General features: G+C 48.3%; 1 protein-coding gene across 2 annotated transcripts in view; it reads right to left on the reverse strand.

Moving 5' to 3' along the window:
• LOC147114111 (PDZ and LIM domain protein 4-like) overlaps positions 1-13,000 on the reverse strand; it is a 160,776-nt gene that overhangs the window by 30,234 nt on the left and 117,542 nt on the right. The window lies entirely within an intron of this gene.

Raw genomic sequence — 13,000 nt, forward strand, 5'->3', positions numbered from 1 at the left:
ATCTGCTTGCAATTATGTTTTGGTGGAATTTACTGGCCATCCCACTGCTGAAGCAGCAGTTGAGAATAATTTAATGAGATTATTATTAAGTACTTCCTGTCTGTCATTTGTCACTATTCAGTTTTAATACATAGCTGCAGAGATGCATTTATCTCATAAGAATGAAATAGAAACAGGAGTAGGCCATTTGGCTCGAGCCTGCTCCGCCATTCAATAAGATCATGGCTGATCTTCTACCTCATCTTCACTTTCCTGCACTATCCCCATATCCCTTGATATCCAAAAATCTATCGATCTCTGTCTTGAATATACTCAATGACTGAGCCTCCACAGCCCGCTGGGGTAGAGAATTCCAAAGATTCACCACCCTCAGTGAAGAAATTTCTCCTCATCTCAGTCCTAAATGGCTGACCCCTTATTCCGAGACTGTGACCCCTGGTTCTAGACTCCCCAGCCAGGGGAAACATCATCCCTGCATCTACCCCATCAAGCCCTGTAAAGAATTTTGTATGTTTCAATGAGATCACCTCTCATTCTTCTAAAATCCAGAGAATATAGGCCTAATCTACTCAATCCTGCCTCAAAGGACAATCCCTCCATCCTAGAAATCAGTCCAGTGAACATTTGTTGCACTCCCTCTATGGCAAGTATATGCTTTCTTAGGTAACTGTACACAATGTGGTAAACCACTGTTATAGTTATCACTGTATATTGTTCTCACTGTTCTCACTGTCACATCACTACACGAGGTCGCCTCTTGTCGCACTGTTATACCTGGGCTGACCACCTCCGACTCCGCCCATTACCTGCCCAGGTATAAAGGTAGCTGACTGGCTAGTATTCCTCCCTGTTGGATCGGATCACCCACGAGGGTGGGCTCTGTTATTTAGCCAATAAAAACCTTCAGTTACGTTCTTAACTCGTCGCCTTTTATTGGACTAATTGATAGGCATATCAATTTTATTGGCTAAATTTTAAAGATGTCTGATAATGAACAGCAACAGCAAGGAGCTCACCCAGCAGCACAGCAACAGCAGCCTCCAGACAACAGGCCACACCAGCCGGCTTGGCTGCAAGCCTTGAAACCACCATACCTGGACCTAAACCCACAGGCACCAAACGCAGCCCTCAACTTCAAACACTGGCTGGACTGCTTCGAATCCTACCTGGAAGAATCCGGCGCCCCGCAGAGATCCAAACTAAGACTTCTGAACGCCCAAGCGAGCCCGAGAGTATACGCACTCATACAGGACACGACTACGTACGAGGCCGCTATCAACCTACTGAAACAGCAGTACCGCAGCCCGGTAAATTACATGTACACCAGGCACCTCCTAAGATCCCGCCCGCAACAGCCAGGAGAGTCTGTAGCTGAATTTTTACGGGCGCTAAGAGCACTCGGCAGGAACTGTGACTTTAAAGCGGTGACGGCTGTTGAAAATACGGAAGATAATATCCGCGATGCCTTTGTGAAAGGCCTACGGTCCGACTACTCACGGCAAAGACTGCTTGAAGCTAAAGACCTCGACCTGGACAAAGCTGAAGCCCTCGCTCTCTCCCTGGAGGTGGCCCATCAGGACCAGGAGGCGTTTTCCAGGTACTGCTCACGACCCTGGGACTCGGGCCCGACCCCTACCGCAATACCCTTCGCAGCGCCGCCCCCGGGACCTACCTCAGCGTCGGCGTCCCGGACCCGACCGGGCCCGCCACCCCCGGTACCGGCTCCGACATCGGGCACCCGCGATCGGGCCGCCGGCTGCTTCTTTTGCGGCCAGGAGAAGCACCCGAGGTCGCGCTGCCCAGCCAGGAACTCTACCTGCACAACCTGCAGGAAGAAAGGCCATTTCTCTAAGGCCTGCAGGAGCGGATCTTCAGAGGCCAGCAGTGCCTCATGCGAACTGTGGGGGCGGCCATCTTCTTTCACGGCAACTGAGGCCAGTATCCCCACACGTGAGTCATGGGGGCGGCCATCTTTGATCAAGGCAACCGACCCCAATAGTGCCTCATGTGAGTTATGGGGGCAGCCATCTTCTCCGCCATTTTGTCCTACCTCGTGGGAGACGCCATTTTACACACCACGCCCGACTGCCACCGGGCCCCCGGACCCGACGACCGCCTCGCCCGCAGACGACAACGACTCGCTTACCTACACGCTAGCCTCCGTCACTCTGGATCAAGCCCGCCCACACCACCTGTCCAAGTCGATGATGGACATCAAAGTAAACGGCCACGCCACGACCTGCCTGTTCGACAGCGGAAGCACGGAGAGCTTCATCCACCCAGACACGGTGAGCCACTACTCCCTCCCTGTCCTGCCAACGCGCAACCGAATCTCGATGGCATCGAGGTCCCACGCCACGGACATTAGCGGCTACTGTGCTGTGACCTTGTCGGTTAAGGGTACAGAGTATAAAAACTTTAAACTCCTCGTCCTCCCCCAGCTCTGCGCTGCCGTCCTACTAGGGCTGGACTTCCAATCCCACCTCCAAAGTGTAACCCTAGCATACGGTGGACCCCTCCCCCCACTCACAGTCGACAACCAGCGAAGGTTAAACCGCCCACCGCGTAACACCTGCAGCCTATCCACCCTCAAGGTGCCGCCACCTTCCCTGTTCGCTAACCTCACCCCCGACTGCAAACCCGTCGCTACCAAGAGCAGGCGGTACAGCGCTGGGGACAGAGCTTTCATTAGCTCTGAGGTGCAGCGTCTCCTGAAGGAGGGCATCATCGAGGGGAGCAACAGCCCCTGGCGTGCCCAGGTCGTGGTCGTTAAGACCGGCGATAAAAATCGCCTGGTCATCGACTACAGCCAGACCATAAACAGATACACCCAGCTGGACGCATACCCCCTTCCCCGCATATCTGACATGGTCAATCAGATTGCACAATACCGCGTATTCTCGACCATCGACCTTAAGTCGGCCTACCACCAACTCCCTATCCACCCCGAGGACCGCCAGTACACCGCCTTCGAGGCGAATGGGCGCCTATACCACTTCCTTAGGGTCCCCTTCGGTGTCACCAACGGGGTCTCGGTCTTCCAAAGGGAGATGGACCGGATGGTTGACCAGAACGGACTGCAGGCCACATTCCCCTACCTAGATAACGTCACCATCTGCGGCCGCGACCGGCAGGACCACGACGTGAATCTGGAGAAATTCCTCCGTACGGCCCAACGGCTGAACCTCACCTACAATAAGGAGAAATGCGTGTTTAACACAGCGCGCCTTGCCATCCTTGGCTGTGTAGTAGAGAACGGAGTCATCGGCCCCGACCCCGAAAGAATGCGCCCCCTCATGGAGCTACCCCTCCCCCACTGTCCAAAAGCACTTAGGAGAACCCTGGGGCTTTTCGCCTACTATGCCCAATGGGTACCCAATTATGCGGACAAAGCCAGACCCCTCCTGAAAACCACATCCTTCCCCCTCACGGAAGAGGCGTGCGCGGCCTTCTCCCTCATTAAGGGAGACATAGCCAAGGCCACAATGCACGCAGTGGATGAGTCAATCCCCTTCCAAGTGGAGAGCGATGCATCCGACTTCGCCCTAGCCGCTACCCTTAACCAGGAGGGTAGGCCGGTAGCCTTCTTCTCAAGGACCCTACAGGGCCCCGAGACCCGACACTCGTCGGTCGAGAAGGAAGCCCAGGCAATTGTGGAGGCAGTACGGCGCTGGAGGCACTACTTGGCAGGCAAACGATTTACCCTCCTCACCGACCAACGCTCGGTTGCCTTCATGTTTAATAACAAGCTGAGGGGCAAGATCAAGAACGACAAAATCTTGAGGTGGAGAATCGAGCTTTCCACCTATGATTATGAGATCTTGTACCGGCCCGGTAAACTGAACGACCCCCCTGATGCTCTTTCACGCATTACATGCGCCAGCGCGCAAAGTGATAGACTTCAGACCCTCCACAATGACCTCTGCCACCCCGGAGTCACCAGACTCTACCATTTCATTAAGGCCCGCAACCTGCCATACTCCATCGAGGAGGTCAGGACCATGACCAGGAACTGCCAGATCTGTGCTGAGTGCAAACCGCACTTCTATAAGCCGGACAGAGCAAGCCTGATCAAGGCCACCCGCCCCTTCGAGCGTCTGAGCATCGACTTCAAGGGGCCCCTACCGTCATCCGACCGTAATGTGTACTTCCTCAACATCGTTGATGAGTACTCCCGTTTCCCCTTTGCCTTCCCCTGCCCAGACATGACCAGTAACACGGTCATTAAATGCCTGAACAAACTCTTCGCCTTGTTCGGGTTCCCGAACTATATACATAGTGACCGGGGCGCCTCCTTCATGAGCGAGGAACTCCGTCAGTTCCTATTGGAGAGGGGTATTGCAGCAAGCAGGACCACCAGCTACAACCCCCGAGGGAACGGCCAGGTGGAAAGAGAGAACGCGACGGTATGGAAGGCCACCCTCTTAGCCTTAAAGTCTAAGGGCCTCCCAACCTCCCGCTGGCAAGAGGTCCTCCCGATTGCGCTGCACTCCATCCGGTCACTACTTTGCACTGCCATTAACACCACCCCCCATGCCCGAATGTTTGTCTTCCCCAGGAAGTCGACTACGGGAACCACCCTACCAACCTGGCTGACCTCTCCGGGACCCGTCTTGCTGCGAAAGCACGTGAGGGCCCATAAAACGGACCCCCTGGTCGAGAAGGTGAACCTCCTGCACGCCAACCCCCAGTACGCCTATGTGGCTTACCCAGACGGACGGGAGGACACTGTCTCCTTACGAGACCTCGCACCCTCACCCCCCCCTCCCAACCCCCCGAGTCCAGCCGAGGTAGACGGCATGCCGGAACCCCACGAGCCTTTGCCGACTACGCAGACACCAGCTTTAACACCGGATAATGTAACACCGCCGCTGCGACGATCGGAGAGGCTAACGAAGCCTCCGGACAGACTGACATACCAGAGCTGGTAATACACTTCACCCCGCCGGACTCTAATCTAAACAAGGGGTGAATGTGGTAAACCACTGTTATAGTTATCACTGTATATTGTTCTCACTGTTCTCACTGTCACATCACTACACGAGGTCGCCTCTTGTCGCACTGTTATACCTGGGCTGACCACCTCCGACTCCGCCCATTACCTGCCCAGGTATAAAGGTAGCTGACTGGCTAGTATTCCTCCCTGTTGGATCGGATCACCCACGAGGGTGGGCTCTGTTATTTAGCCAATAAAAACCTTCAGTTACGTTCTTAACTCGTCGCCTTTTATTGGACTAATTGATAGGCATATCACACAATACTCCAAGTGTGGTCTCACCAGGGCCCTATATAATTGCAGTAAGACGTCTTTACTCTTATATGCAAATCCTCTTTTAATAAAGGCCAACATACCATTTGCTTTCCTAATTGCTTGCATGTTAACTTTCAATGATTTGTATACAAGGACACCCAGGTCACTCTGAACACCAACATTTCCCAATCTCTCACCATTTAAAAAAAACTCTGCTTTTCTATTTCCTACCAAAGTGGATAACTTCACATTATATTCAGTTTGCCATGTTCCTGCCCAATCACTTAGCTTGTCTATATCGCCTTGAAGCATCTTTGCATCCTCCTCACAATTTACATTCCCACCTAGCTTTTATCGTCAGCAAACTTGGATATATTACATTTGGTCCCCTCATCCAAATCATTGATATAGATTGTGAATAACTGAGGCCCAAGCACTGGTCCTTGAAGTACCCCACTAGTTGCAGCCTGCCAACCTGAAAAAGACCCGTTCATTCCTACTTTTGTCCATTAACCAATCCTCAATCCATGCTAGTATATTATCCCCAATCCCAAGAGCCCTAATTTCGTTTAATAACCTCTTGTGTGCCACCTTATCAAATGCCTCCTGAAAATCCAAATACACCACCTCCACTAGTTACCTCTCATCTATTTTGCTAGTTACAACCTCAAAAAACTAAGATTTGTCAAACACGATTTCCCTTTCATAAATCCATGTTGACTCTGCCCAATCCTATTATTATTTTCTAAATGCCATTACCGCATCCTTAATAATAGATTCTAGCATTTTCCCTACTAGAGAGGGGTCAGGCTAACTGGTCTGTAGTTCTGTTTTCTCCCTCCCTCCTTTCTTAAATAGTGGGGTTACATTTGCCACCTTCCAATTCACAGGAACCGTTCTCTAGAATTTATGGAATTTTGGAAAATGACAACCAATGCATCCACTAGCTCTATAACCACCTCTTTCAAAACCATCAGGAGCAGGGGATTTATCAGCTTTCAGTCCCATTAATTTCACCAGTACTATAACTATATCTATATCTATTTTTTTTTTTTACTAATACTAATTTCTCAGTCCCTCATTATTGCTAGACCCTTGGTTCTCCACAATCACTCGTAGAGATTAGGAATTTTGTGGTTTCAGGTTAATTTATTTTATTATTCAGCTGTGGGGGCTGGGACAACTTTGCAAATGTGCAATCAATATTCTGTAAACAGAATAGGGTAGAAATTATGATTGGTAAACATCATGTATCTTTGCTTAATGTGCTATATTTGTTTTATGCAGGGGTTAATAAATGCATTAAAGTCTATACAAGAACAGCATATTAAAATGAAGGTTACCAATTAGAAATTTTACTCTTTTCAAGCTTTAATTAAATAAATCTGGAATAAAAAGCTAGCATCAATAATGGTGACCAGGAAACTATCGGATTGTCGTAAGAACCCATCTGGTTCACGAATGTCCTTTAGGGAAGGAAATCTGCCATTCTTACCTGGTCTGGCCTATATAGGTGACTCCAGACCCACAGCAATGCGGTTGACTCTGAACTGCCCTCCGAAATGGCCTAGCAAGTCACTCAGTTGTAACAAACTGCTACGAAAAACAACAACAGCAATACTACCGGATGGACCAGCTATGGACACAATGGCACACCCAGGCCAGCTGACCCTACAAAAGTCCTCCTCACCAACATCTGGGGACTTGCCAAAATTGGGAGAGCTGTCCCACAAACTAGTCAAGCAACAGCCTGATAGTCATAATCACAGAATCATACCTTTCAGACAATGTCCCAAACTCCTCCATCACCATCCCACCAGAAGGATAGACCCACCAGAGGTGGCGGCAGTGGTATACAGACAGAAAGGAGGCGCCCTGGGAGTCCTCAACATTGACTCTGGACCCCATGAAGTCTCATGGCTTCAGGTCAAGCATGGGCAAGGAAACCTCCTGCTGATTACCACTCTCCCTCAGCTGAATCAATCAGAACTCCTCCATGTTGAACACCACTTGCAAGAAGCACTGAGTAGTTGTGCACAGAATGTACCCTGGGTGAGGGACTTCAATGTCCATCACCAAGAGTGGCTTGGTAACACTACTACTGACCAAGCTGGTCGAGTCCTGAAGGACATAACTGCCAGTTTGTGCCTGCGACAGGTGGAGAGAGAACCAACACGAGGGAAAATCTACTTGCCCTCATCCTCACCAATCTACCCGTCGCAGATGCATCTGTCCAATGACAGCATTGGTAGCAGTGACGACTGCACAGTCATTGTGGAGACGAAGTCCCTTCTTCACACTGAGGACACCCTCCATGTTGTGTGGCCCTACCACCGTGCTAAATGGGATAGATTAAGAACAGATCTAGCAGCTCAAAACTGGGCATCCATGAGGCTCTGGGGGCCATCAGCAGCAGCAGAATTCTATTCCACCACAATTTGTAACCTCATGGCCGGCATATCCCTTACTCTAACATTACCATCAAGCCAGGGGACCAACCATGTTTCCATGAGGAGTGTAGAAGAGCATGCCAGGAGCAGCACCAGATATACCTAAAAGGTGCCAACCTGGGGAAGCTGCAACACAGGACTACATGCATGCTAAAAAACAGAAGCAGCATGCTGTAGACAGAGCTAAGCGATCCCACAATCAACAGATCAGATCAAAGCTCTACAGTCCTGCCACATCCAGTCATGAATGGTGGTGGACTATTAAACAACTAACAGGAGGAGGAGGCTCCATGAATATCCTCATCCTCAATGATGGTGGAGCCCAGCACGCAAGTACAAAGGACAAGGCTGAAGCGATTGCAACCATCTTCAGCCAAAAGTGCCGAGTGGATGATCCATATCGGCCTTCTCCCGAGGTCCCCACCATCACAGAAGCCAGTTTTCAGCCAATTCGATTCACTACACGTGATATCAAGAAATGGCTGAGCGCACTGGATAAAGCAAGAAATGGCTGAGCGCACTGGATAAAGCAAAAGGCTATGGGCCCAGACAACATCCTGGCTGTCGTGCTGAAGACTTGTGTTCCAGAACTAGCCTCAACGCTAGCCAAGCTGTTCCAGTACAGCTACAACACTGGCATCTATCCGACAATGTGGAAAACTGCCCAGGTAGGTCTTGTCCACAAAAAGGACAAATCCACTCCGGTCAATTACTGCCCCATCAGTCTACTCTCAATCATCAGCAAAGTGATGGAAGGTGTCATCGACAGTGCTATCAAGCGGCACTTACTTACCAATAACCTGCTCACTAATGCCCAGTTTGGGATCCACCAGGACCACTCTGCTCCAGACCTCATTAGTGTCTTGGTCCAAACATGGACAAAGGAGCTGAATTCCAGGAGGTGAGATGAGAGTGACTGCCTTTGACATCAAAGCAGCATTTGACCGATTGTGGCATCAAGGAGCCCTAGTAAAACTCAAGTCAATGTGAATCAGGGGGAACACGCCCCACTGGGTGGAGTCCTACCTAGCACAAAGAAAGATGGTTGTGGTGGATGGAGGTCAATCACCATAGCCCCAGGACATCGCTGCAGGAGTTCCTCAGGGCAGTGTCCTAGGCCCAACGCTTCATCAATGACCTTCCCTCCAACAGGTGGTCAGAAATGGGGATGTTCACAGATGACTGCAGTGTTCAGTGCCATTCGCAACTCCTCAGATAATGAAGCAGTCCATACCTGCATGCAACAAGACTTGGACGACATTCAGGCTTGGGCTGATAAGTGGCAGGTAACATTAGCGCCACACAAGTGCCAGGCAATGATTATCTCCAACAAGCGAGAGTCTACCCACCGCCCCTTGACATTCAATGAAATTACCATTGCCAAATCCCCCACCATCAACATCCTGGGGGGGGGGGGTCACCATTGACCAGAAACTTAACTGGACCAGCTACATAAATACTGCGGCAACAAGAGCAGGTCAGAGACTAGGTATTCTGTAGTGAGTGGCTCGCCTCCTGACTCTCCAAAGCCTTTCCACCATCTACAAGGCACAAGTCAGGAGTGTGATGGAATACTCTCCATTTGTTGGAGCTGCACTCATCCAGGCAACACAAGCAGCTTGACACCATCCAGGACAAAGCAGTGTGCTTGATTGGCACCCCATCCTCTACCTTAAACATTCACTCCCTCCACCACCAGCGCACCTTGGCTGCAGTGTGTGCCATCGACAAGATGCACTGCAGCAGCTCGCCAAAGCTTCTTTGGCAACACCTCTCAAACCCACGACCTCTACCACCTAGAAGGACAAGGGCATCAGGCGCATGGGAACACCACCACCTACAAGTTCCCCTCCAAATCACACTTCATTCTGACTTGGAAGTATATTGCTGTTCCTTCATCGTTGTTGGGTCAAAATCCTGGAACTCCCTCGCCAACAGCACTGGGAGTACTTTCACCACACGGACTGCAGCGGTTTAAGAAGGCAGCGCACCAACACCTTCTCAAGGGCAATTAGGGATAGGCAATAAATGGTGGCCTTGCCAGCGACACCCATATCCCATGAACAAAAAAAAAGTTACTTCTAGGCATGACTATTCCAATGCACAATTTTTACCATAATATTTTAATCAAAGGGCTACTTTAAATTTCTAGATCTGAAATGTATTAGCACCGTCAATATTACAATACAAGTACCAGTGTCACTAGGATTTCAGTTCACTAATGGGGGCACATGAAAAACAGCAGTTATCAACTGTGCCTGGAGACAATGCTTTAACCATAGAAGTCAAGCAGTGGCATAAATGGCAACAATTCGAGGTGATACTTATATAGGAAGCATATTGATTTAAACTTTTTCTATAGCACATTGATAGGGAAGCAAGTTCAACCAAGTGGGTGACCACTTCTGTATAAAATGTGATGGTACTTCCCAGCACCAGCCAGAAAAATAATGCCATAGCAATTGTGGTCCAATCACATGGTACACATGCCATGGTTCATCATAAGACCCCCCCACAAACAATTACAGAAATCAGTAAACAGAAAATTGTAGGGTCAATTCACTGAATGCACACTCGAACTGCTGGTGGGCGAGGTTCCAGATCATATTATATTGCTTCATTTTCCAAGACAGATCTTGGAGTTGGAATGATGCTGATAAACTGCCTCAAGCTTTGACCTTTTAGCTTATGCCATCTTAACTCTTCAATGAGTTTGAGGGCGGCAGAGAAGTAACAGCAGCGGAGCTGTATGGGCATTGCACCTGCCAGATTTGAGATTATTTGACTGCATGCTAAATTCCAGAATATTGAAAATAATATTTAGTGTGAGCCCCCTGGCAGAAAAAGCACAGGTGCAAGAGCTCTCAGAGGCTGCAGCAACTATTTAAAAAGGGAAGAGGCCACTTGAAGGTAAATGGCTAAATATTGGGGGGAAATAGATGTTTGACTGTTGAAACAATCAGGGTGACAAAACTATGAATGAAGAGAGGCACCTAAATTCCATGCCATTTGTTCTCACCCCCCCACCCCAAGTGTACAATTTGGGCAGAAGCAGTTTTCCACCCCAAAATCTATTCTCCTCACACCCCCACCCCCGAGCTTGCAAACTGATTTGCTTGCCCACGATCCACATACTGAGCCCCAGTAAGTTGATTATATATTTGGTAATGAGGGCCAGTGATGCTGCAGTCCCAAATTTGTTTGGTTGTACACAATGCATTAATAAGTCAGTATGAGATATCCAGGTACAGTGGCTGCCAGCATTAGCTGAGACAGACGTGAGGAGTTTGAGCCAAACCATGTGGAGAATGAGTATTGCTTGCTGTAGCTGGAAATGACATTTTGGAGCAATATTTATTAAGTATTCTGCTTGTGCAGTCTTGGACTTGCTTCGGAAAGTGATAGCACTGGGAGATTCTGACCCTTAGCGAGGGCTTCTCAGGAGCAGGAATGAGAGTTCCTATGAGCATACCACTAGACAACCTCCAGCAACACTCAGATACCCTGCCTCTCAAACAGCTCATAGATTCACTTGCCCTCCGCAACCATCTCCAAACTTGAACACTAGTTTGTCGATGCCACCAAGCAGACTCCAAGTCATTTTATATAACTCCTTTTTTTGAATACAATCTCTGCCTCAACAGCCACTTGTGGTAAAGCATTCAGTGGTTGAATTTCCACAGGGGTTGTCCAGAATCGTGTTGTAGTAACTTTGGGGTTTCCCCACAGATGTTCTGCCAAAGTTACGGCAGATGATTTTTTTTTTTTTTTGTTGAGGATCATCCAGATGTGAGTCTACGGCCCAAGAATGCACATCACAAAGTGCTGCCTGGCAGCCTGCTATACAATTACTGCTGGCTGATGCAGAGCCCTCAGATATTCTCAGCTTTCTCATTACTCACCATGCATGCCCATACACCAGGATTTAAGCTACAACTCACAACTGACACCTTTGGCACACTGATCACTTTAAAAGACAAAGGAGCTTCATACTGCATTGTAACAGAACTTAGCTACATGATACACGGTCAATTACTCACACACAGCTGGTACATGTCTATCATTATATGCACTCCTTCAACTTACAAACATCTCGAAGCTACACTACTTGCAGAACAAGGGCAGATTTCCAAGTCTCTGCTTATGGTGGGCGAGGTAACTCTCCATGGGCGAGGACAGTTTTACTAAACTCCTGGAAATACTTAATTTACATTTGGTTTTGTGGTGATTTTGGAGACACTATTCAGCTACTTTTCTACATATTCTCAAAATTTACAAAGGAAAAAAAATACCCTCCCAGAAAAGCCTGGTCCCTTAAGAGCTCCCTTGCATAATGAGCTTTCCTTTATGCTCATTTTACATGGGCAGGCTGTGCACACTATGCATCCAGCTGGAATGACAAAGAAACCATGCAAAAATGTAATATGATTTACATAAGATTGCAAATACTAAATAAAGGTCTGGATGGTCATCCAGAGATGCAAGAGCAGCTTGATTCTAGCAAGTAACTGATGAAAATTGATTGCTTCCCAATTTCATGGTCCTCAGTTGTTTCACAATGTCGCTGTCTAACACTCCAGATGGTTTATAGTTGGATATATCACATCATGCCCACTTATGGTGCAAAGAGAGAATATTTTATGGCTTAGTTCACTGTGGTGAGTGATTTATTCCTTTATTTTTTACTCTTCATTCAATTGCTTACTTAATGGCTATTTATAACTGACTTGGAAACTACGAAGTATATTTTACGTGCCTACAATTGTGTGATGATTAAAAAAGGATGAGTAGTTCAATATTTCCACTTTGCTGGTGAATTATCTAGTCAATTATCATTTAAAGAGTCTTAATCATCTTACTCTGTGCCCTCATATCACCTGTGCATTAATCAATGCCGAATATCGCCTAGGCAGATTTGCTTTTTTGTAACACATTTCCTCCGGTGCCCTGGTCTTTCTATGCCAAAACGCTTGTCCTAGTAAGCTAGTTTGTGACCGTCTCCTCCAAGAGGATATCTGGACAGTTTCATTTAGTGCAAATGATGGGATTACTTAGTCCTTGAAGAATGCAGGTTGTAAGGCAGTTTTCAGGTCTTTGGGCCTAGGTTGATTAACAGGTGATTTTTTTTGGGTTGCAGGTGCTTTGCAGCCTCTTTTTAGGTGATGGGGCAATGATTTATCTTAACCGTCAGGTGTTCGACATTCCTCCACATTCTGGGTGGCACTGGGAGGGAGAAGTTCTTACCACAGAAGCTTGCGTTAATCCAAATGTCTGGAGGTGATTAGTTCAGTGCCGTGTT

This window comes from Somniosus microcephalus, chromosome 8 (genome assembly GCF_052327205.1).
Source record: "Somniosus microcephalus isolate GS21.2 chromosome 8, FLI_Smic_1.0, whole genome shotgun sequence".
Classification (NCBI taxonomy): Eukaryota; Metazoa; Chordata; class Chondrichthyes; order Squaliformes; family Somniosidae; genus Somniosus; species Somniosus microcephalus.